Raw genomic sequence first — 11,273 nt, 5'->3', positions numbered from 1 at the left:
AAGATAATTATAAATGTAACCTATGGCAAAAAAGCAAAAACACAACTCCCACATCTCTCCCTTGCCATTTCTCACTCTCTCTTTCCCTCTCTTTCTCTCTCTCCCTCCCGTCCTCCCCCACCCTCAGCCTCAGGAGCTGATTTCAAATTTTCAAAGATATCTCATAGTGAGGCTGTGAGATTGAAAGCTCATAAATACCTTTATTATAATATAATGGTCACATATTTCTGCCCATTATTTCTAGTGGATAAATTAGTTCATCTGTTTGATGAATGCCTTCACAGACTTTGGGGCTTTAAATGTTATTAGATGGACAATCGCTGGTAGAATAATATCTCAAATGGCCACTTGATAGTAGAAAAATATGTCACAGTGGCTTTGCTTGAGTTATAGAAAATCAAGTTTCAGGACAAAGTGGAGCTAGTCTAGATCCAAAAACTGCAGCTTGATATCTGTACTGATAAGTTCTTAAACCTGTTTCTGTTGTTTCTGCTGTACCATATTAGTACATAATCTTTAATGTCCCAAATTTATATTGTTTTATGAACCCAGGACAACTTGTAATAATCCACAAAAACATCCCAAAACATTTTTTAATGCAGTAAGCTTTGATAACTTCCGCAGTGGTTTTGCTAATCCCTGCCTTACCAGACATTGTGGCAGAAGTAATCTTTTAGATGGTCAAACAACAAGGGAGATACACAGCTTGTGACTAAAGCCAACAATACGTTTTGTTTTGTTTTTAAACACAAGAACACATAGTTTCTAACATAGTTTCTGTGACAATTCTGTAATCATTTTAACAATTTTAACGTCACCACAGCGGACATTTGAGAAAAGCGTTATGCAAAAGTGCTCTGACCCAGTGTCGGCAAAAACTTGATGAAAAACAACAACAACAACAACAACAACAACAAAAACCCAGCTGAAAAACTATTCTGCACAGGGAGGGACATCTGAACACAACCGTCCAGTCAGAAGAGCCATTAAGAGCTCGTGAGGCTGTACTTTGAGCTAAGTAGTAGCATGTTTGAATTGACACTGCTATCATGACTATGTCGAGCAGGTACAACTCTTACCATGTTCCCCATCTTAGTTCAGCATGTTAGCATTCTTTTGCAAATTCCCACTGTTAGAACAACTCAAGCGGCCACAGAGGATGACTGGAATAGTATTTTATTCACATCAATATTTAATTGGGACGTTTTGATGCTTTGGGTCAAGTAATCTTTTGACCTGAATACCTGAGGCGCTGCCAAAATGATTACAATTCATCCTAAAGGAGACATTACAAAACATTGTGGAAATCCATCAATAGTTGTTGAGATAGAGCATCAATGGAAAATATTGACAAACCTGTAGAACACACACAGGAATCCATGCAAAAATTGCAGAGATATTTCACTAAACGAACAAAAATTTCAGACTGCCATTGGAGGAAAAATGAGAGAATCACCAAATTCAGTAGGATCCATCCTCTCGGGAGAATAAATGCTTTCATAATTACACATTGTAGAAGAGATAAATCCGTGTGAATCAAAATAGTGGACAGACCGACTGATGGGACAGACTGACATTGCCATGCCTAGAGCCATACTGCTAAAAGTAAAAAAAACAAAAAACAGATGACAATCTCTCAAGTAATGTCACTCAAGTAAAGACTTCAGGAAGTTTCTCCAAAGCCACTGTAGAGACTATGTACCAGGTTGTTTTTTTTTAAAGTCAAATGGGAAATCAATTGAATTGTTTAAAAATTTTAAATAAAATTTAAATTTACTCTATTATCCTATATTATCTTTACTCCTCATTATGAGTGATGAATAAACACTGTCTAAACCCATCAGATATCGGTCCGATTACGATTTATTCTGGTGTCAATGATCAATATTTAGGGGGTTCCGGAGTACCCTGCAAATATCCGCACCAAGACCTCCCCTTCAGTCTTCCGGTCGTTGTCTACAACGCCAGCTTAAGATGCAAGAATGGAGTTGGAGTTGAGTGACGACATCTACGACCGGATTGTTGGACAAGTAGCCAGTTTACATTCAGTTACAACCGCTACAACAAAGCTAATAAAAAGCTAATAGGCGATGGGCTCCAAGACTGCATTTGGGCCCATGCATTCTGCTTCTTTAGCTCTCCACACAGACCGTTTACCTGCACACAACCAAAGCCCGCTCAAAAATGGAGATATTTGTTTTTAGAGACTAAGACAAAGAGGGTACATTTCCGTCAATTTTGCACAGTTACATACATGTATCCTGCGTCATGCTGTACAAAAGCACTACACTTGCGTTCTTTGTCAAAAGCAGTAGAATTTATGCACCAGTTCTGATCAGAACTTTACTTATCCCATGGTAATTGGGCTGAAGTGTGTGCGAGTGCTCCAAGTGGAGAATTTGAGGTAGTACATGCTGTGCTCTCCATTGTTTATTTATCAGTCAGTCCTTGAATTATGGTGTGCTTGCAGTGAGGAATTTTAGACCGGACTATGGTTGCTGCAGGCCCCTTGCCATACACTGTACACTGAGAGGGAATCATTTATATTCTACTCCAGAGGTAACAGAAGAACATGAGATTGGGAAACAGCTCAAACACCACTCTGCTTGTGAGGCTCAAGGCGAAGAAAAGTCAAGCTGTTTTTTTTCTGGTGGGGTGCAAAGCACAGTCAAGCAGGTTCTGTTTTTGTTTTCTATTCTTTAAATAGTTCATCCAGAAATGTTTTAATATATTGTGTTTAATTATACATTCATGGCCATACTTTTCACACCGACGCCACATGGCTCTGCGGAGGTGTGATGGAATGCCGGCTTTAGTGAAATTTTCCGGAGCAATGAAATCTGACCAGTGAAGCCACATGAAAAATGCTGAAGGTGCCACATTCTAACCTGCACTGAAAAAGCCTGAAGGGAGTTTTAAAGCCACTAAAATGATTGCAAATCTATTCTATGGCAAAAACACCAGCAAACGTATCCCGTCCCTAACTCCTTTTCTTTTATCCCTCCTCTCTTCTTCCTTCCCTCAGTTGAGAATTAATAAGGGATACCTAGCCTTGATTAAAAGGTCCCAACTATACTGTATTTCTCACCAGAAGCACACCCCCCTGCACCACCCTTTCACATGGGTAGACCTGCATGTTCGGAGTGTTCTAATGATTCTGGAGCTTGCCATTCGAGGGCCACCCATCCATCATAGTGGTAAGGCCAGCGGCTTTATTATAATACAGAGGACAGACATGCTCTGAGGCTATGTGGGACACAATAGAGGTCTTTCAACAGACCTATAAATACATGATCTGTCAGAGTTGCTGTCCTGAGGGCGCTCTCAGCCAGGCTCTAGCCCTCCGGTCGACCATCACTTATGCTAAGATATGCGCCAGCCCCGGGGCTAAGGCTAAGGCTCAGTTCATTTCAGCCCCTCATCAACCACCACATTCTACCTCCAGCCATGAGAATAAATAAGAACAAGATGAAAAAAAGTGATTCATTATGATGGAGAGCAAAACCTTAACAAAACAAACAAATCAAGTGAAAATAAACAGCGATAGCCTACTATTGACTCTTTTGCAGAAGCATCCGAAAAGCAATTGTTGAAATATCACAATGGGATTTTGATGCAACAACTCTCCAAGAAAATGAAAAAGCTGACATTTAAATGCTCAGATATTTGTTTGGTTAAATCACTGCTGTGGACAACTATATTGTAAATTGTGGCAAACACCCCACGCTTTAGAAGAAATGTGTGATGGATAGGTGTCACTTTGAGGATATGGAACATCCCTGTCTCCCATCAGCCCTTCCTCCAATATTATGATTTGTAAGTAAATTCTAAGTGATATATGCAGGTCCTCCTTCTTCTGCTCCTCTCCTCATTTTATCTCAGGTAAGAATCTTTTTTCACTGTTGCCTCCAAGCCAAGATCAGCAATCTGGGAGTTGGGTGTGTTCTTTTGGAGATTAGTGTGGATGGAGGCTGTTGCATGTTAGAATAATAAACAGGTGAACACTTTAACTCTGCATAATTCTCTATCTCTGTGCCACCTTAATGTATTAAAATCATATTCTTCCTCGGGGCAGAAAACCAGCAGCAGATTATGTCCAGGGCACGGTGAGTGGAAACCCAATGACAAACCCCACCACTCTCCCAACAATGATCACTTGGGCAGGAGGTTGCTATTTATCATGCTTTTCACCAAATCCTGGTATTTAAAGGTATGATTCTAGCTGTGTAAATTTGAAGTATTGCTAAAAGTGTCTGATGATGTGGTAATGCCATGTTTACTCTGCGAGACACTTCACTGTATCTGCGAACAACACCTTTCTCCAAACATATGTTCACGTACGCGCCCCCAAAGTTCTTCCTGTTCCCATCCAGAGCGCACCCACTCGACCAGCCCCTTCTCTGAGTTCTCCAAGGGTTATTCCAGCCCCCTTGACAGTCAAGCCAGGTAGAGGGTAGTGTTTATAATGGCTGGTGTTCTCAGCTTTAGACTTTTGTGGCCCCCTCCCTTCACACACACATACACACAACAACGCCCCCTGCACCAGCCTCGTCCACCCCCGAGCGCTCCCTCTCCAACTCACTCTTCTTCTTCTTCTTCTTCTTCCTCTTTTTCTTCTTCTTCTTTCCCCAGATCTCTCTTCGCCACAGCTGCTGCCTCCTGGCCTCACCCAGAGCCTTCAGGAGGCTTCCCAGCTCCCTCCTTTCCCCTGCAGCCAAAAAGAAAAAGCAGGCAAAGGAGGAAAATAAAACTTCAGGCACACCACGCAAGGCCATCTGGGTAATCTTGTTCAAAAGGCTTGAGGTGATAGCTGCAATTTACACAGGCAAAAAAAAAAAAGAAAGAAAAAAAGAAAAGACCTAATTTCCATACCTACCAGCCTCAAGGAGATGAAATTGAATAAACTAAGAATTAGAAAAGAATTACAGTAAAACCAATACAGAATATTCAACATTAGTTCATTTTGTCCTTGTAACACCCCCCTCTTCACACACACACACACACACACACACACACACACACACACACACACACACACACACACACACACACACACACACACACACATCTTCTGATTTCCTCAGAAAGCGAACAGTTGGGCTGGCGTGAAGGTGCCATGGACAACTAACAGACACACTCACTTGCACAAGCACACACATAACACAGTTCCACTCAAAAACACGTGCAGACGCACAGAGCCGAGGGGAGAAACAATATTTGTGATGAAAGCAAATCAAACTGAAATCCAACATGTTAAAGTCAAGTTGATTAGTGTGGAAATGTAAAAGCATCTTCAACTGGCATATCCCACAGTCATAAAGATATGTTAATTTGCAACTTAATGGCTGAAAGCATATTTTTGCTTATATAAACCTTGAAACATGCTGCATTTCTGAAATGTGCCTTAATTTAATGAAGTAAACACCACCACAAAACAATAAATGCCCCAATTAAAGAACAGGCATGAAGAGAAGTGTCTATTTCCCATTTTGCCCCTGCGGACATATGTACCCAAGCGTGTCTGCGCATTTACCCACACGCAGAAGCATATGCATCGTGTGCAGCTCATAAACATCATGCCTTCACGTTTCACATTAGCATATGCACCGCATTGTTTAAGATGTAGGTTATCTAGTGTGAGATCCAGGCTACATGTTTATGGCGATATCAGCGAGCATGCATGTACAAACGTGTGTCTCTGAGTGTCTGTTGGGGGTGGGAGTGTGTGTGTTTGCTTGCCTCAGTGTGTGTGACTGTATGCAGCTATGATGGTGTAGTGTTACTGTATAATTAATACATAATGTAGTCAGAGTTACCATTCATAATTGCATGCATGTTTCTGGAACATATTGTGCATTAGAGGCAGGATGTGCCATCCTCTATTCTTCCTTCCTTCTTTTCCTGCCCCTGTGTTTGTATGTCATCTGGCCTGCTTCGCACCCCTGGGGGGCATATCCCATCAGGCTTGCTGTGCTCCAATGTGTCCCGACAGACCTGATGTGATCTGAGTGGCTGACGGGTTTGTCCCTGCTGCCCGCTGTCTTTTCACTTCCCTGCTTCACTCACACATGTGCCTATAAGAAACACACAACCTGATGCGGGCTGACTGGAGTTTGCACCTCCCATGGAAAGCTTCCAATCAGTGCATGTGCAATTATCTGCTGCATATGCATCCCCCAAAAGGATTTCAGCATGTCGGAGTCATGCACGATACCACAAAAATCTGGAGTTTAATCTTGACTTTCAGTTTCAAAATGGATAATTCAAGAGAGAAACACAGTTACGTGCTTCACTCCATTTGAACGTGTGCATAAATGTGAACGTTCAATTATGAAACCCCGCTGGAGAGAAACAATGCCCTCTTGGTTCAGTAGCCATCTTACACACACACTCTCACACACACACACACACACACACACACACACACACAAAGCCTGAGGGGATGCAGAAACAGTGGGGGTTGGATACCATGAGACCAGGGCATCAAACTGGGGCTTAGAGACAGATATATACCAACTGGAACCTTATACCTACAGGGTGTGTGTCTGTATCTATGTGTGTGTGTCAGCTCATGTCCTTGTGTTAACACACACTCACACATATGGAGGAAGCAAGTGTCACACTGCGGAAGGGAGAATGCTACATTGGGGGAATACAGTTTGTTGAGGCTCTGTGTGTGTATGTGTGTTTGAACATAATCTAATTGCTTACTGGTGGAGGACAAAATTGTTTTGCCTGCAGGTACAAGTATGGATGGTGCTGATGAGAACTGGTCTGATATCTCAATCCACCAATCAACTATGCTGGGCCACCCCACAGCTTACCTCGTAGAAATCATGTCATACGTGTATTAATACTGTGTGTATGAGCATAACAATAACTTTGGTTATTTGTCCTTAACTTTTTCATGCAATTAAAAATGAAAATAAAGGTGATTTAAAGTCTTCAGTCAAGTACAGCAGCAACAGGGAGCATCGAGCTTTTAGCTTTCAATTAAAAAAAGATCAAGGGGACTTATATTGATATTTCTCTGCAAACTTCAGGTGCAGCACTATAATGCCTCAAGTTCCTAGTATTGTTTTTTTTTTTTTGATCAGTGATTAACTACTTTGGTCGGGATCTCAGATCCACCTTCAGGTGCTTGACACAACCCAGTTTGTCTTGTGGCTAAAATGAACCACAACATGAAGGAAATGGCTGCAGAAATGGCTCAGGGAGGATGGTGACGAAGCAATGTTATTATCGTTCTTGTATCCATTCAAGCAGCACGACTCAGTATTTGTTTGAACTCAAGGTAAAGGTCCGAGAAGACAGGTGCTTTCCATCACTAATTCGCTCTCAGTGACTACCATCACTATATTTGATGGATGACTTGCTCAAACTTTTTCCACTTGAATAATATTGCAGCCATTCTGCTTTGAGATGACACATAAAGTTGGCTGTTTCTGACATGATGTTTTGACACTGTCAACTTGGAAAATTCTTCCTTCAAAAGCCCAAGGACACAACCGCCATTTTGTGGGGGCACATGTGACCCTTACGCTGTTTGCGATCATTCTAACTGACTCGTTGACAGGAGGGGAAGGGTTGCAAGAGGGCAGGCAGGTCAGGAGTCACTCGAGTCATGTGATAACCCCAGGGGCGTTGTTGGGAGTGACACAGGGAGACCAAGAAGCAGAGCTGTGGTTTAGCTGCAAGCCCACGGGTGAAAAGGAGGTCAGTGGCCACAGGAAGCGGTGCAAAGTGCCCCGAGCTACCATCCTTAATGAGAGCACATCCCCTGGGGTGTATATCCCAGCAGCCTAGCTGCCACATGAAAAATTCCAATCTATATAGAGTGCTGCAGGCAAAAGAGAGCAGCCATTTTCATGGTCCATTCCCTAAGCCAGGAGCCATCTTGTGAGGTAAACAAACCCAAGTATAAAGATGTTCACCTTGGTATGGGCCAGTGTTGTTCCATCCTCCAAACAGTCTTCTATGAGTCCTTGTCTTACAATTTGTTTGGTTTGAAAGACCTTGACTGCTCAAGTCTCAACAGTGGCCTCCTCCAAAGTATTGTAAATTGATTTATTAACAAAGTTTGTGTGCTGCTGAGAAACAGACACTATTAAAACAGGAGCCCTATAGGGTGAGTGGGAGAAATACATTTGAAAATAAACTTTGAGTAACTCATTAGATTAAGAAAATTATAAGAATAATAACCCCGAGCACAGCCTGAGGAGGGAAATCTCATTAACAGGTTTTCGATTCCTCCTTTCAATACATTTGTTAAGAGTGCCAGAGTGTTCAATTATCACCCGCCCTCTCACCTCCGAGACACAGGGTGACAAGAAACCCCAGAGAAACCTGCAGGGCCCAGGGCGGGGCCATGTACACGGGAGCAAACACACAAATACACACAAACACACAAATACACACCTGTGCACACAGTTCCCATTCATTCCCCCCAGAGTAATGGGTTTTCTGACCATTTGTTTAATACAGTCAACAAACAAGACAAGAGCTGGAGGGCTACTCAGGCAACGCAGTCCCACTCTTGAATGAATACGAGCACATGAAACACACACGTATCCTCTCAGGTCTATACATGTCCAAGTGTTCATTCCCACAAAAGGACATGTTTGCCTGCTGAGTCTTAAATATGTCTTACTTTCTAAAGACAACCTTTCTTTCAGCAACTATGAGCCCCACCTAAGTTTCTTTCTTTCATCTGTTTCCAATCTTCCTATTGACCTTCGGGCTACATCCTTGAGGCAAGAGGTTTGGATGGCTATGTTTGCTGTGGAACCATTTACTGTGCCCTCCTCCTTCTGAAGACATGGCAGAGTGCCTGAGGGGGGTGCAACTCAACCTACCTGGAGTGCTGTGTCTCCACCCAACCCCCCTCTGGTGGTAGTCAGTCACCAACACTATGCAGCATCGGTTTGTGCCTCACAGGCCTCCAACTACAGCAACTGCTTAGAAAGACGTCAGCTTTTGGAGATCAAGAATGAATAATTCCAGCTTTTAAACACCCCTTTGTACTGTACAAAGCAAATGACTGGAAGCACAAAGCTGATTGAAAACTTCACCACAACTACATTAAGAAGGTGTCCATCGCCATGTACAAGTTCGATTTTTAAAAGCAGAGATGAGATGCAGGGTGAAAAATAAAGTTGAACTATATGCTTTAAGTGCACACTGTACACTTCCCATATTTATTTCTGGTACCAACAGTTAGCGTCGCTGTAGCAACACCTAGAGCTAACACCTCTTGCCAGCTAATATTCCTCAAAATAACCTTCAAGATCCATGCAAAGGCGGCATAAAATGGACTTGTAATCATCATCACTAAGTAGCTTCCTCATTAAAAAACAAGCCACATGTGGTTAGGCTGCCTGTAAGTGCCAAATTCTGGAGACTGAGCTAAAAACTACCTATGTTGTACCAGAAATTCAGTAAAGTCAATAAGTTGTTCTGCTGTGATACACATTCCACACTTAAAAAAAAAAGAATTAGAGTATGTGTTTAACCTTTCAGTGTGTCCAACAAAAATGGCTTTTGGTTTATATGTGGGTATGTGGGTAGATTCAGAAAAAAAAAAACAACATATGAAGTATGTTGTGGTGTTTAAAAATTGTGGTGCTTTCAAAGCAGTGATCTACTAGAAAGGGCAGAGAAACCATCCTGTCCTCAGGTAAGATTGAAATTGTGACAAATGGATGCAAAGTAAATTGAAACCTCTGGAAAATTAGCCAGAATGTTTCTATGGAACAATGTGATTAAATAACACATTGTAATGTGGAAACACATGACTACTTGGTATTTTTCTAGTGTACACATGTGTATGTTCTTATGAAAAGAGGAAAGAAGATTTGTAGATAGGTGAATATACATATATATATATATATATATCTATATATAGATATATATAGATATATATATATATATATCTATATATATATATATATATATAAAGACAGCGTCTTAGTTTGAGGCAAAAGAGAATCCATCTCTTTTCGAGCCCTCTAGCAGCGAACCTGGCATCATTCATTTCCATTTCTGTGTTGCCTACGCAACTGTTGAAACTGCAGCACACGCTTGGCTTCATTCTTGGTTTCATTTCATTTCCAATGGATTGACACTTGGCGTGACAGAGGAAAGGAGAATAAGTTAAAAAAAAAATCAATCCTTTGAAAATGGGTTTTCATCAGGGCTACAGTGTCTGATGTTGTAGTACGTCAAAGAACAAAAGCACACACTGGCAGAGTGGCACAGATGTGAAGAAGTTAAGACCAGAAACCTACAGAGCTGCAGTGACAATTGTCTCAGGCCTGCAGTGGCAGCCCAACGTCTCCTTCAGAAAAATCTGTTTAACCTATACAGATGTACATGATGTGCACAATAGGCCTTACTTCACAGCAAACATTTTGACTTCTCAAAGTAGTAAAATCACATGCTGCTAATAACAATGGTTCTGTTCTGTTCAAGTGTCCCAGTAGACCATTGCAGTGAGCCAGTGTGCACAATTCTCAAGTCTTCAAAATGAAGCAGCTAAATGCAATCCAGCTCTAATTAATTTCAAGATCTACACCCATTCTTTGTCTACCATGGTGTGTCAAAATGTCTTCATGAAAACGCCTACCTTCAGGCAAAGAAAGAAATTCCTTTTGGAATGTTGAAATTAATACCACCTGCTGGCAATAAGGGGTATAACATTTATTTAAGTGAGAGAATACCGTATTTTTATATTTGCTTTCCGGAAAACCTTCATTTTAAGTCCAATTCACAGGAGGATGAAATTAAAAATTAAGATAAACAAAAATTTACATTTTGTGTTATATTAGTCTTGCATAGCCAGACCGGCGTACTATGCCAGCGCTGGTATGGCTAAGTGATTCTGGTATAAGGGGAAAAAAACAAGCTGAAACTCAATCTGTTGTAATTCCAACTCTCATTACTGCAATTTTGTTGCAGCCTGTTGGTGTCTCAGTTTTGTCAGAGTGCCACCTTGTGGCCAATGGCTTTGACAAAAAAAATGAAGTGTTTGTAAAAATGCTCTTGTGTGTGGACGCAGCTATGGTGCTCTTGCAAAATAGCGTTATTGCATCATCCAAATCTTGGTCAAAAAGGTGTGTAGGTTGCTAGCTTTGAGGTGCTTTTCGTTACAATAGTGATCTTGCAAATCGTAACACACAAATAGTGGAAAATTTAGAGCATGTCGACTAAAACGGTCGGGCAGTGGCCAGTCCATACATCCGGTAAGTCAGACAAGTGTTTTATAGTCACAATTA

Source organism: Embiotoca jacksoni, unplaced genomic scaffold (genome assembly GCF_022577435.1).
Source record: "Embiotoca jacksoni isolate LCO1_2020_lvr unplaced genomic scaffold, fEmbJac1.0.p SCAF_22, whole genome shotgun sequence".
NCBI lineage: Eukaryota > Metazoa > Chordata > Actinopteri > Embiotocidae > Embiotoca > Embiotoca jacksoni.
Note: the sequence above shows the minus strand (reverse complement) of the source record.